Source organism: Podarcis bocagei (genome assembly GCF_964188305.1).
Source record: "Podarcis bocagei genome assembly, chromosome: 2".
Taxonomy (NCBI): domain Eukaryota; kingdom Metazoa; phylum Chordata; class Lepidosauria; order Squamata; family Lacertidae; genus Podarcis; species Podarcis bocagei.
The window spans coordinates 99070572-99085410 of record NC_138126.1 but is presented as its reverse complement, the minus strand read 5'-3'; the positions used below and the strand labels follow the sequence as shown (position 1 = coordinate 99085410).

The following is a 14839-nucleotide window of genomic DNA, read 5'->3' as shown; positions in this document are numbered from 1 at the left end:
AACCCCGAACGGTCAGGGGTCCCTTTACCTTTACACTGATATATGATGTAGCATAGATAGATGATGATGATAGATGATAGATAGATAGATAGATAGATAGATAGATAGATAGATAGATGATAGATGATAGATAGATGGATAGATAGATGATAGATAGATAGATAGATAGATAGATAGATAGATAGATAGATAGAGATAGATAGATAGATAGATAGATAGATAGATAGATGATAGATAGATAGATAGATAGATAGATAGATAGATAGATTCAAAATGAGTTTTTTCAACAAAATATTGACAATGGGAGGGCTGGAAAATGTGTCTTACACCAGATCAGACTATCTGCCCACCTCACACAGTACTGTCTACTCTGGCTGGCAGCAGCCGTTCAGTGTGTCCAGTAGAGGAGCTTCCTATTACCTATCTCACCATGTAATTGGAGATGCCACCAGGGGTGGAATGTGGTGCCTTCTGCATGCCAGGCATGTGGCGCTTGACCACTGAGCTACAGCCCAGGGACATCCTGGGTGGTTGCTCAGCCTTGTGGCCACCACACTAAATGTACAAGGGCATGAGCCACTTCCCTTCCCATCTGTGATGCCTGCAGAACTCTGTGGAACAATAATTTACAAGAGGCATGCATCCTGCATCTTCATGTGATGCATGTTACTGTAAAACAACAGAATGAGCCACAACCAATTTACTGGCTAGCTTATTCACTGCGGGCTGCAGCGTGTGAACCACTGCCTCTGGGTATGCATGCGTTATGTGTCATTTTGCGATTTTAATTAATCACTGCCACACACGTATGGATCTATTACGGATATCAGAGGCACAAACATTCTTCCCAAAGCTACATGCAAACTGAAGTGGTGAGAAAGCAGCACAGTATATGGAAAGATTTGCTTTCAGATGACTTGTTTACTGAGCATTCATCCTGATTTATTTGTATGCACTTTCTGTCAATTGATGATGATGATTTATTAATTTTTTATACTGCCCGTCATCCTCACCCATTTTTTTAAAAAACTTGATTTGTTGAGCAAGGGCACCAGACCGCTTCAATCCACATTAATTGTGCAAACCTACATTTCCCAGTATGCATTTTAATCCCTCCAGCAAAATAGTAACAACCTTGAGATAGCTAGTAAACATGGGAAGTCTATTTACAAGAGACTAGCACAAGGAGAAGGGGATGACAGAGGACGAGATGGTTGGACAGTGTTCTCGAAGCTACCAGCATGAGTTTGACCAAAGTGCGGGAGGGAGTGGAAGACAGGAGTGCCTGGCGTGCTCTGGTCCATGGGGTCACGAAGAGTCGGATACAACTAAGCGACTACAACAGCAAAAAGCCTCTAGAGGGAGACATAGGCATAGATATAAGCAACAGTTAATGATCTGAAAAAGAGATGCAGTACCTTACCAGGGCTCATTTGGCAAAAAACAAAACAATGTCTTGTGTCTGTTGGTATCCAGCTCTTTCCGCCATCTGGTTCTCGGTAAAATAGATATCAGCATTCTTGTGCTAATCTTGGGGGCGATGCATTCATGATCACTGCTTAAGGAGACGACACAGCCTACACATCACATCGTAGAATATGTGACATCGTATTCAATACATCGCTTGAGTGGATAGACCCCCCCAATGTACCTAACTAAAATTGCACAATCACCTTGCCAACAAAGGTCCGTATAGTTAAAGCTATGGTTTTCCCAGTAGTGATGTATGGAAGTGAGAGCTGGACCATAAAGAAGGCTGATCGCCGAAGAATGGACGCTTTTGAATTAAGGTGCTGGAGGAGACTCTTGAGAGTCCCATGGACTGCAAGAAGATCAAACCTATCCATTCTTAAGGAAATCAGCCCTGAGTGCTCACTGGAAGGACAGATCGTGAAGCTGAGGCTCCAATACTTTGGCCACCTCATGAGAAAAGAAGACTCCCTGGAAAAGACCCTGATGCTGGGAAAGATGGAGGGCACAAGGAGAAGGGGACGACAGAGAACGAGATGGTTGGACAGTGTTCTCGAAGCTACCAGCATGAGTTTGACCAAAGTGTGGGAGGCAGTGGAAGACAGGAGTGCCTGGCGTGCTCTGGTCCATGGAGTCACAAGGAGTCGGACACGACTAAACAACTAAACAACAACAACAACAAATTGCACAAGCCTTTATTGATCTAGTATCACACTGCCCAAGCACCACTGTGGGGTAGGGACATTTGGGAGGGTGAATTAGAGAGGTGACTGTTGATAGTTGCGAAACAGAAACTAATAAACTATTACAATGAGAGGAAAGAACAAAGGCTCGGATTAAAAAGGAAGTCAGCAAAGATGCTACTTAGCTAATGCCAAGAAACAATGTTACAGAACATTTCCACAGTTCAAACAGATTAATATTATAAGAAACAGAAAAGACATGGAAACAAAGCAAATATTGGACTTAAGTCATAACCTGAAACTCAAACAGTCCATTGTTAATATATGATTTTGAAGTTAGCCATAAACTACAAACATACCAAAGAAAGCCTCTAGGTGGGAATTCAGACAGAAAGCAGGTTCTTCAAGCTCTTTGGTCGGGAAAACACTTCCTTACCCAATCTCAGCTCCTCCTCATTTTTTTGGAGCAGCTAAGAAAGCCAAGTAAGATTTTTCTAAAGACAGGCCAGCTCCTACAGCAGTGATGGGGAACAGGTGTCCATCAGGGTATTTTGTACCACAACTTCCATCAGCCCAGTCAGCATAGCCTGTGTTCAGAGATGAGGGGCTCTGTAGCCCACCAACACCTTGGAGAGCCACAGGTTGGTCACCCCTGCATTAAGGAATCCTTAGGAAGCTCGTGGAAATGCATTTCCCCCCCTCTTACAACTATCACCATATAATTTCACAATCTTTCGTATGCTCTTGTGCCGTCTGTTGCTACTGAGCAAATATTATTTGACATTTGGAGAAGACAATCTGTTTCCATAAAGGCTTTTCTCTCTCAAGCAATTTTATTCATATCTAATGTCTGTACGCTATCTGTTAGGGCCCACAGGAAATGCAGGTGTGGATAATTTCATGCAAAGCAACTCACGGCTTGCTTAGATACCAGAGCACCTTATTTGTCCAGAAGCATACCCATGACAACATTCAGGGTGTGTTCCCGTGCCCTGGCAAGACTTCTAGTCCGGGCTCTTGAAGAAATCTCATAGCTTTGGCACACTCAGCGACATGGCATGCCATAATTCAGGTTCTGTGGCCGGCTTTGCTCCTTGCGCCCGTCCATCTTCAGCGGACAACTCTTCTGCCATGATATCCCTCAGTAACACGTTCCCTTTAATGTGGTTTACATACACAGTGGTCTAACCACAGTAGACATTTTGCTTGGCCAGTCTTATCTTAATAGAGTGGATGAAGTATTGTGGCCACAAGTATAAGAAATGAAGCGGTTGTAATTGATTCCCTATAGGGGCTTTGGCAAATTGTCAGCATGCCTGCACGGATTTCCCAAAAGCATCTGATTGGCTAGGATGCTGGACTAGATAAGCCATTGGCCTGATCCAGCAGGGCTCCTCTCATGTGCTTACGTACTACTGGAGAAGAGGTAGGTGTTGCTCAGCCTCCTTCCCTTGATTTCCCTTGGTGTGCCGATTTATTGCTCAGCGCTCTCTTCCCGTGTTGCCAAGACTTGCCGAGCTACAGCTTTAGGGAACAAATTAATGGCTCTGAGATGAATGAATGTGATAGCATATTTGCACTGGTCCTCTATCAGCTTTCAGGCACGGCCCATGAAACTTGTTCCCGACCCAAGAATGCAGCCCTAACTAGTAGATGCGTGCACTAAGTCCAAGCACATTCCCCAGGCATTTTCTGTGGCTGCCCCACAGCTGCGCACTCCCTTCCATTGCAGACCCGCAGAGCTGCTAACATCACAGACGTGCCAAAATACCAGGGCTGGTTTTAAACAGCTGGCGTTAAAACAGAAAAGGTTCCTCAGTAAAATGTTACTGAGCACAATTCCCAGAGTTGAAGGTGAAGAGGGATGGGTGGTTAAGCCACTCTTGGAACTGTATCCCTGGGAGGGGAAGAGAGGTCTTCTAACAACTCTCTGCACCCTTCACAATCTACAGATTCCAGATTTCTTTGGGGAAGCCATGACAGTTTAAAGTGGTATCACAGTGCCTTAAATGTATAGTGTGACTGTAGCCTGAGTTAGATGAGAAGCTTGGATTCCAAACTCATGTCAACCGAAGAAGCACACCACCATAGGCGCCGACTCCATGGGGCCTGAGGGGGCCCGAGCCCCCTCAAAAATTCGTTTGGGGGGGCTCCGCCCCCCCAATAATCTTGGGCGCCCCTCCAGCAGAGCGCCACCGCCGCCCCTCCCCCAGCCCAAAATGCACAGGGTCGGGCTGCATGCCTCCTGCCCTCCCTCCCGAGCAAAAGCTCCACCCAATTTCCTTCGGAGCTGATTAATAGGCGCAGCACGCTCTCCCCTATTCGCTCACGAGGAGGCGGCGCCACTTTATCTGCATATTCATGAGCTTATTTATTATTCATGAGCTTTCGCGGGCTCCCCCAATATTTTTTATAAGTCGGCGCCCCTGCACACCACTGTTGGAAGAAGCAAGATTTCTTGCAACCCTATAATGATCCCTAGCAAAACAAGACAAAAGCAGGTTCAAAAAGGCCTATATGGTATACAAACCAAAATTTCTCATAACATGTTTTTTCCCCTGAAGGGGTATTTTGTGGTAGCGGCCGCCACTGCTCCTGCAAATGCCCTGGAACAATGCAAAGTCTGGAGAATTGTGGAAGAAGCAAAATGGTGGCCAGGCTACCAATGAAGAGGAATGTTTCAGGAAAAAAGAGGCTGCGTTAATGCCACTGTTCATAACGGGTCTCGTCCCTGAGACACTATTGGAGAATTTCTCCTCCCCCTAAAGAAATTCCGGAAAATGTCCCTGTCCCCCCCAGCAAATGTAGTGGGGAATTTTGAGAGGCCATTTGTATATAGCATTAGATATGAATGTGGAGGTTTGAATGCTGTGAGCTAAAGACATCATGTGCTGAGCAGCATATAAACACAGCTCCTTCCTAGCAAAAATCAAAGTGCCTGACAGGTAAAGGTAATGGTAAAGGGACCCCTGACCATTAGGGTCCAGTTGTGACCGACTCTGGGGTTGCGGCGCTCATCTCGCTTTATTGGCTGAGGGAGCCGACGTACAGCTTCCGGGTCATGTGGCCAGCATGACTAAGCTGCTTCTGGCGAACCAGAGCAGCGCATGGAAACGCCGTTTACCTTCCCGCTGGAGTGGTACCTATTTATCTACTTGCACTTTGATGTGCTTTCAAACTGCTAGGTTGGCAGGAGCTGGGGCCGAGCAACGGGAGCTCACCCCATCGCGGGGATTCGAACCACCGACCTTCTGATCGGCAAGTCCTAGGCTCTGTGGTTTAACCCACAGCGCCACACCAGCTTTAATACAATATACTGATGCCGAACAATATAGCAGTGGCCTTAAGGCTAAAGGAAATAACCCAGCAGAGGAACAATTTGGCAATTGCCAGAGGGCATGCATTGGGGGCTTGAGGAACCCTGCGTAAAGTTACTGAGCTTCCAAAAACAATTCCTCTTTGCGTTCATCAAGTTGCACAGAATAGCCAAGGGGACGCAATTGGCATAAATCATGCCCTGCTCTTCAGCGGCAGATTTTGTTATGCACAGCCTAGAACTGTGGGTGTCAGCTTTTAAACTGCATGACGTTGATCCCTGGGTGTCATCTCCCTCCAAAGCTTTACCGTGACGTTTCCCACAGAAGTTGTTGGCAATTGCATGCACTGTCTGAATCCTTTCTGGCTCCTGGCAAGTTTTATTTGAGGAACCAGTTTGAATCAACACAGCATGCCTTTATGTACTCAGCTGACTTGAATTAAAGCAGGGCTTGACCTGACCTAGTGATATGTGCAAATCCCTCCAGTTCTCCCACGACTGCACTGGAGGGACATGTTTTGCCCCAGTTATTCTCTCACTTAACCCCATTCCTACAGGGTTACGTCAGAAACTCAGGGCCTTGTCTGGCCCAGTTGTGCCTCAGAGGCCTTTGACACCTCCCACTTTCAGGAGCCTCAGCTGTTTGTTTGCAGATATGTACTTCTTCATTTCAATTTTTATTTCTTGTAAGAAAAAGACAAAGGGATAAATTAAAACTACCACTGATATAATCCATCTGGTCAACTAATAGGCACTATTTTCTTAGCTTCAAGCCTCTCCAGGAGCCATTGTTCTCTGCTCCGACACCAAGCCATATTTTGGGAAGCAAAAGTATGCATGTAACTGGAAAGAGTGTGGAGGTGTGAGGGAGGTTTCAGGAAGCTGGCAGGTGAAGAACCAAGAGAAGATAATTGGGTATCACAGCTAGGTTGCTTCCTTTTCATGCCGCACCCCCTTTCCTAGTCTCAGGGCCTATGCAAAATGTGCTGTAGCATGTCCATGAGAGAAAGAACAGCCATACATTGATACTACGCCGGGTGAAAACATGTAGTTAGGAAGTTTTCTCTTGCATAATTCATGCTATCTGTTTCACATGTTACCTCTTATAGCACCAAGAGGAACCATTAAAGAAGAATGTGATTGCTTTGTTGGCACCAGCTCAGCCAACATTCTGAACAAAGGGAGTCACCGCTGAGGAAATCTGCTGTAACATATTGTTATGCATTTGGAGGGGTCGGTTTGGATGACACCCTGCTTCTCTTCCAAACCCTCGATCCTGTATCTGTGAGGATACTGTTAAACCAGGAACTTCACCAAGGCTATGGTCTTTGCTGGCCGGTCAAGCTGGCCTCATCAGCATTTTAAATAATGAACGGTTAGGCATTTTCCTCACTCCCCTCACCTAGCTGGAAGCTACGTAATCCTAGGTGGAAGAACAGTAGCCAGAGTTGCATGTGTGAGTTTGACTGGTATTAGAAGCTGGAGACAGAGAGACACTCTGTGCTGGATCTAAATTTGGGACTCCCTCTGAAAATCTACTTATGCCCCTTCATCTTATGCTTCAGTGTGAATGAATCCTAAAGACACCAGTCTCTACTGACCATTGCTCCAGGGAAACCAAACCGTGGGAAAGTACAGGAACCCCTGGAGTCACTCAGAGATTAGAGATGTATCAATATAAAGGGGGCAGCTGGTGAAGGGCCTCAGCAGAGGTTCTTGATGTGCAGGCTGGTTGTTATGTGATCAGGCCCTTGCCATGTTGAACCCAACTGACACCGTTAGGCATGATATAAATCCACTTGACCGGGGTAGCCAACATACTGCCCTGCATTTTTTAAAAAATACAACTCCTATCATCCCTTAACATTGGCCACACTGGAAGAGGCTGATGGGAACCAAAGTCCAACAACATCATTTGGAGAACCAACGAGTCCAAAGTGTGTTTCCAGTTCCCACTGCATATAAAGCAGAGGAGAGGACAGAACTGGGCCGATCTGTGACTGGGATTTTACTCTTAAACTCAAAAGAAAGCCCTCTGTGAAAAACAGTTGCAGGCAACTTTTGTTGTTGTTGTTGTTTAGTCGTGTCCGACTCTTTGTGACCCCATGGACCAGAGCACGCCAGGCACTCCTGTCTTCCACTGCCTCCCGCAGTTTGGTCAGACTCATGCTGGTAGCTTCAAGAACACTGTCCAACAATCTTGTCCTCCATCGTCCCCTTCTCCTTGTGCCCTCCATCTTTCCCAACATCAGGGTCTTTTCCAGGGAGTCTTCTCTTCTCATGAGGTGGCCAAAGTACTGGAGTCTCAGCTTCAGGATCTGTCCTTCCAGTGAGCACTCAGGGCTGATTTCCTTAAGAATGGATAGGTTTGATCTTCTTGCAGTCCATGGGACTCTCAAGAGTCTCCTCCAGCACCATAATTCAAAAACATCAATTCTTCGGCGATCAGCCTTCTTTATGGTCCAGCTCTCTTGCAAATTTACCGCAATGTTATTTAAAAACAAGAAGGAGCCGTTGCAATTTTAAGTGGAAGAAGAACAGGTGGAGAGGTTAGCATGCCAACCCCTTTCCCTTGGCCCTAGTGGTGATTTTTCTGCTCCAACTCTCACACCCATGCTCAGCTGCACCAGTGATTCTTTCCAGTACTTGGTTAGCCAATGTCACAGGAACTATCATATCTGTAATGAACTGGTCACCAGAGAAGAGATGGCACTGCTATTTCCACATGTCACCTTCCTTCTCTATGGCAAGCTCTCTATGTTGACACCTCAGGATTGTCAGCAACCCAAAACCCAGAATGGAAACCATGATCCATCTGTGAGAACTAAATGCCATATGGAGCAAGTCCTGGCTGGAGACATTTGAAAGATTAACTCTGACATCATTAGTGGGCAATTAATACAGAAAACATTTTGGACTTTGCGGAATCCTATTTGGCTTGTGAAGCAAAATCAGTTTCATTTTTTCACTTGTTCCTCATCCCGTATCCATGAATAACCCACATACGCCAGTATCATCCTCCCAGAGTTTCTTCGGTCACACACATCCTCTCTTTACTTATGTGAGGCCCACAGTATAATTTGTGTTCTTCTATTCTTGTCTTAATTATACCAAGTCCTTTCTCCCATCTTTGTCCCAAATGTCACCACCTTTGTGGAATAAAATCCTTTTGAGTGTTAATTAAGCTCCCATTGCTCTGATGCAATACATTATTATCTTCTTGGTTTATGGAACAGCCTCAAATATTTTTACCTTAGCCATGCAGTAATTATTTCTCTAAAATGCTACTGTAAGTGTATACACGGTATCCAGTTGCTCTCAGCTAATCATTTGTGAATACATTGCATCTTCTACTTGTTTGAAATTCTAAAAGTTTCATAATTCTAAAAGTTTCATTCAGTCCACTAGTATGGGGGGAGCAGAAATTATTATTGATTGACACTTCGGGTTAATACCTCGAAGTTCTAGTTCTTCATTATTTACTTGAGCATCACCTTTGCCATGTAGTCTCTTCTACATCATGCTGGCATGAAAATGTTCTCCATCATGTGGTACTTCCCATGCCATTTTACCCGTGACCCCTTTTCCCCAGTGTGCCAGGTGTTTTTGGACTCCAACACCCACCGGCCCCAGACAGTATCTCCAGTAACCAGGAATTATGAAAACAGCTACCTCTGGAGGGTCACAGATTAGCAACCCTTGTTAAGTATATAGGTTTTGACCTAGGAAACCTCCAATTCAAATCTCATCCACAAAAGACTCAGCCACAAAAGGATCTAGTAGTTTTAGGCAAATTTGGCTTTCTCTATTACATGCTATCTTACCCACATATAGCCGTATCACCTGCCCTGCCCCCAAACAGAGAAGCATTCATAGAATCATAGAATCTTAAGAGTTGGAAGGGACTCCAAGAATCATCTAGTCCAGGGGTCAGCAACCCGCGGCTCCGGAGCCGCATGTGGCTCTTTTACACCTTTGCCGCGGCTCCGGTGCGGATACTAGCGAGGGGAGGAGGTGCATTGTGTGCCCCGACACTCCCCACTGTTTTAAATGTCGCAATGGTTTTGCGGCTCCCAGTTTTATTTCTTCGGTCCAAGTGGCTCTTTTTGTCTTAAAGGTTGCAGACCCCTGATCTAGTCCAACCCCCTGCAAAGCAGAAATCTTAGCTAAAGCATCCACGACAGATGGCCATCCAACCTCTGCTTAAAAACCTTCAAGGAAGGAGAGTCCACCACCTCTCGTGGGAGTCTGTTCCACCTCCAAACAGCTCTTACTGTCAGAAAGTCCCCCCCCCAAAAAAAATATTTAGTTGGAATCTTCTTTCTTGTAATTTAAACCATTGCCTCGAGTCCTACCATCCAGAGCAGGAGAAATTAAGCATGCTCCTTCTCCCTTAAGATATTTGAAGATGGCCATCATATCATATCATAAGAATTGTCCTGCTGGGTGGGCAAAGGCCCATTTAGTGGCCGACCAGATGCCCAGAGGAAGTCCATGGGCAGGACCCAAGAACAAGACCCCACTTGTGGTATTCAAAGGCATAGTTCCTTCGACAATAGAATTAAAATATAGCCATTTATGGCAATTGTCCTCCATGGATTTGTTTAATCCTCTTTTAAAGGCACCCAGGTTGGTGGTCATCATTGCCCCTTGTGGGAATGCATCCCATAGTTTAACTATGTGCTGTGCTTAAGAAGTCCTTTTTTTTGCCTGTCCTGAATCCTCCAACGTTCAGCTTCATTGGATGCTGCATACGCACTATACATTTAAAACACGTGACTCCACCCCAAGAATATTGGGAACTGTAGTTTGTTAAGGGGCACTGGGAACTGTATCTCTGATGAGGGTAAACTACAGTTCCCAGGATTCTTTGGGGTGAAATAGTGTGCTTTAAATGTGTTTTTAGCCTGTGGTATCTATACAGCCATAATGTTATGGGGGGGGCCTTAACCACATACTGCATGTACATTATTTAGCAATACTATTGCCTCCAGGGGCAAAGATGGTTCCAAGAATCACATAGTTGGAAGGGACCTTGAGGATCATCTAGTCCAACCCCCTGCAGTGCAGGAATATGCAAGTGTCCCATATGGGGAATCGAACCTGCAGCTTTGGTGTTATCAGCACCATGCTGTAAACCAACTGAGCTATCCAGTGCTCATGCCATGCATCATTTTATATACTTCTAGCATGTCACCTCTTATTTACCTTTTCTCTAACCTTAAAAGCCCCAAATGCTGCAATCTTTCATAGGAGATTGATCATTTTGCCTGCCCTTTTCTGAACTTTCCCCAGCTCTACAATATCCTTTGGAGGTGAGGGAACCAGAAATGTGAATTTAAGATTATTTTTTGCTCCAGTGTGCATCATCTGCAGCTCCCAACAGCACTGCTACAATCCAGAAAACGTTTTGTGACTGACTTCTGCTGATGGTGCAAACTAGTATAGAATACCTTGCCTAAGAGCACTTGGTGAGTCCCTAAGAGGAAATCTGAGCTGAAAACTTTTACCTCACCTGTATTTCACCAGCTCTTTCACCTATTAGTGTACGGATATGACTTGCAAATTGATCTAGACGTAACCTGGTATTTCCATGATTTGCGTCATCCACAAGTAATCTGCTTGCTTTAAATTCACAGACTTTGTTGTTTTACCCATCCAACATAATGTGGTCTGTCTGCTAGAAATTCTGGGTTTGGGCCTACTATTATCACAAATACAAATCCAGTGGACCTGTCATAATCCTTACAGTTTGGAGCTAAATTAAGACCTTGAAGACAGACATCGAGAGTCTGTTTGCCAACCAAATCAAACTTTACTAGTTTATCAACTTTTGCAGTTTATCCAACTCACGTGGCAAATCAATATGTCAGTTCTACCCAAAGTCCTGCTCCAAAGTTCAGTTCAACCTCAGCCACAAATGTATGTATCAAATAGCCATCATTGATGTTATCCGAATTTACGTCTTCCAATTCTGTCACACTTTTGTTGAAACAAGGAGTCTTACTGTGTGGTCCAAGGTTGACCATTAGCAGGGCCAGCCCAAAGCATTTCACTGCTTGATGCGGAAGACAAGATAGGGCACCCTCACTCAATCCCCATTCCACTTACAGGGCAGTGCTATTTTTCTAGAAGAAGAGGTGCTGGAACTCACTATGAATGCCTCCCTTGTTCTCTGTGCCCACCTGGGAGGTGCCAGAACTGAGTTCTGCTGAGTTCCTGCTGAAAAAAAGTCATTTTACAGGGTTATTTCCAATGTGGTGCTAAACAACTTGTTGCGTCAACACAAGGATTTACATTTGCACACAGGAACTCCCCTCCCCCACTTTCCTCTTCACATGCGCACCCTGCACTCTCTGCAGAGAGTTAGGGAGAGACCCTAGAAAAAATTTAGAGGGTATGCAAGAGTGGAGGAGAGGGGGGAAATTTCTGTTGTTCGAGCCTAAATCTTTGCACCGATGGAGCCAGTAAGTTGGCTAACACCCACAGAATTCAGCTACAGGGTGGGTAGCTGAATTTCACCTTAACCCTGCTGATGGGACAATATCCTCCCACCATCCCTGAGGGCAGGAGACTAGATTAAGGGGTACAGAGGAGGCTGGCTTAGGGAACTCAGAGAGAATGCGAACAGGGGACTGCTGCCACCTGAAGCAGCCGCCTCACTTGGCCTAATGGTTGGGCTGGACCTGAACCTGAGCCACACCCATTGGGTCCAAGCTATCTGAAAGATCGTATTCCCTCATACAAACCTGCCCAGGTTTTGAGATCTTTGGGGGAGGCCCTTCTCTCGGTCCTGCCATCCTCACAGGCACACTTGGTGGGGATGTGGGCGAGGGCCTTAGTGGCTGCTCCCAAGCTCTGGAACTCCATCCCTGGAGAAGCTAGCCTGGCTCCCTCCTTGTCCTTCTGCCAGCAAGTGAAAACGTTTTCATTCCATCAAGCTTTTGGGAACTGACTGCTTTTAATGAAAGCTCTGGTGCTGTTCTTATTTGAAATTATTTGTATGGTTTTAACACATTGTATATATGTATATACAGTGGTGCCTCGCAAGACGAAAAGAATCCGTTCTGTGATTCTCTTCGTCTAGCGGTTTTTTCGTCTTGCGAAGCAAGCCCATTGACGGATTAGCGCTATTAGCGGCTTTTAGCGGCTTAGCGGCTTATCGGATCAGCTGATAAGCGGCTTAGCGGCTTAGAAAAAGGGGGGGAAAGGGAAAAAAACCGCAGGAACTCGCAATACATTTTCGTCTTGCAAAGCAAGCCCATAGGAGATTCGTTTTGCGAAGCACCTCCAAAACGGAAAACTCTTTCGTCTAGCGAGTTTTCCGTCTTGCAAGGCATTCGTCTTGCGGGGCACCACTGTAGTCTTCCTTCTAACAATGCTTGATTGTTTTTTAATGATTTTTTTTCTATGTTTTTAGCGGTTCTCGTGTTAATAGGTAGGCTGCCTTGAGTCTCATCAGGGGGAAAGGGTATAAATATATGACGATGGTGATGATGATGATGATGATGATGATGATAAAAATTTCCCCATCTGAGATAATTGATCTGACTACACCTGGCGGCATCTTCAGAATCAAGTTCTGGAGAAACGGAAAAAAGTTACTTTTGGTCTGTTCCACAGGATTTCAGTTCCCTGAGAACATACCATGAGATGTTTGCAGTGCTTCCGTGGGAAACATAAGAAATCACATCCTGTGTCGTGTACAGGGAACCTGCTCTGCAAAACCATTTGTCCTATTTTCAGGGTTTAGATTCCTCTTGCAATGATGACCAAGTGGCGGTTTTATTTCCTCAGCCTAACCACTCACTTTCCAATCTTGCCCTTGGAGGAACTTCCTGTTTTTGCTCTACCACCTGTCGAGCCAGAAGAGATGCCATCTTCCAGGTTATTCCCCATGCTAGAGTTGGCACCTTGCTGCTAGTTCCTCTATGGCCTCTTAGGCTCCACATTTTAAATTCTATCACACAACATCCTTCCTGCCAGTGCAATGATTCATGTGTTTTAAGATGCTGTTTTAAAGCAATATTCCGACTGACAGTGTCAGAACCAAGTCAATGGCTACAACTGGAATTTTTTCTTTTAACGAATGGTTCCATGTAAGTGATGAGAACATACACACTTGATACAGTTTACCAGTGGGATCTCCTTACTCCAGCTGCTATGATTTCCAGAATAGGCACTGTTCCTGCATTGCAGGGACATGGGTGGCGCTGTGGTCTAAACCACTGAGCCTCTTGGGCTTGCCAATCAGAAGGTTAGTGGTTCAAATCCCCACTATGGGCTGAACTCCCGTTGCTCTGTCTCAGTTCCTGCCAACATAGCACTTCGAAAGGATGCTGATGGAAGTAGATAAATATGTACCGCTGTGGCAATAAGGTAAATGGCATTTCCGTGCGCTCTGGTTTCCCTCATGGTGTTCCGTTGCGCCAGAAGCAGTTTAGTCATGCTGGTCACATGAGCTGGGAAGCTGTCTGTGGACAAACGTCGGATCCCTTGCCTAAAAGCGAGATGAGCACCACAACCCCATAGTCGCCTTTGACTGGACTTAACCATCCGGGGGGGGGGGGGGTGTCCTACTTTTTTTTACTACTGCAGGGGGTTGGACTAGATGACCCTCATGGTCCCTTCCAACTCTACAATTCTATCATTCCCTCAATCTTTTATTTTAGCAGTACATACATACACTTTGAAACACCCTGATTATTGATAACAGGCAGGCACTTTTACCACACTCTTTTAAGTGGCTGCTAAAAACATTTTTTTTAAAGACAAGCCTATCCCTGTCCCTATCCCTATCGCGGTTCAAATCCCCGCAGCAGCATGAGCTCCCGTTGCTCGGTCCCTGCTCCTGCCCACCTAGCAGTTTGAAAGCACGTCAAAGTGCAAGTAGATAAATAGGTACGGCTCCGGCAGGAAGGTAAACAGCGTTTCTGTGTGCTGCTCTGGTTCACCAGAAGCGGCTTAGTCATGCTGGCCACATGACCCGGAACCTGTACGCTGGCTCCCTCGGCCAATAAAGCGAGATGAGCACCGCAACTCCAGTCGTCCACAACTGGACCTAATGGTCAGGGGTCCCTTTACCTTTTTATCCAGATATCTAGAATGAGAATGTTTTAATCTGTTGTGTGTTGCACCGGTCCCCACTAGCAACCCACCAAGGAATGCCTCACCAATGGAAGTAGTGGCTGTGGTGATAGATGGCACCCAGCAAACAGTTGTCACACACTTTAAAAAAAACACAAAACACCACCACCACACTCCCACACAATGCACTTCAGCATGTCCTGCGTAATATGTGATTTTTATGTTGGATTCCCCCCAAATTACTACATTATCTCTGGATCAGGAAAATCCAAATTAATTTGGG

At 45.6% G+C, this 14839-nt stretch overlaps 1 long non-coding RNA gene across 1 annotated transcript in view; it reads right to left on the bottom strand.

The window, feature by feature from the left end:
• LOC308581904 overlaps positions 1-14839 on the bottom strand; it is a 58542-nt gene that overhangs the window by 9340 nt on the left and 34363 nt on the right. The gene's annotated exons all lie outside the window — the stretch shown is intronic.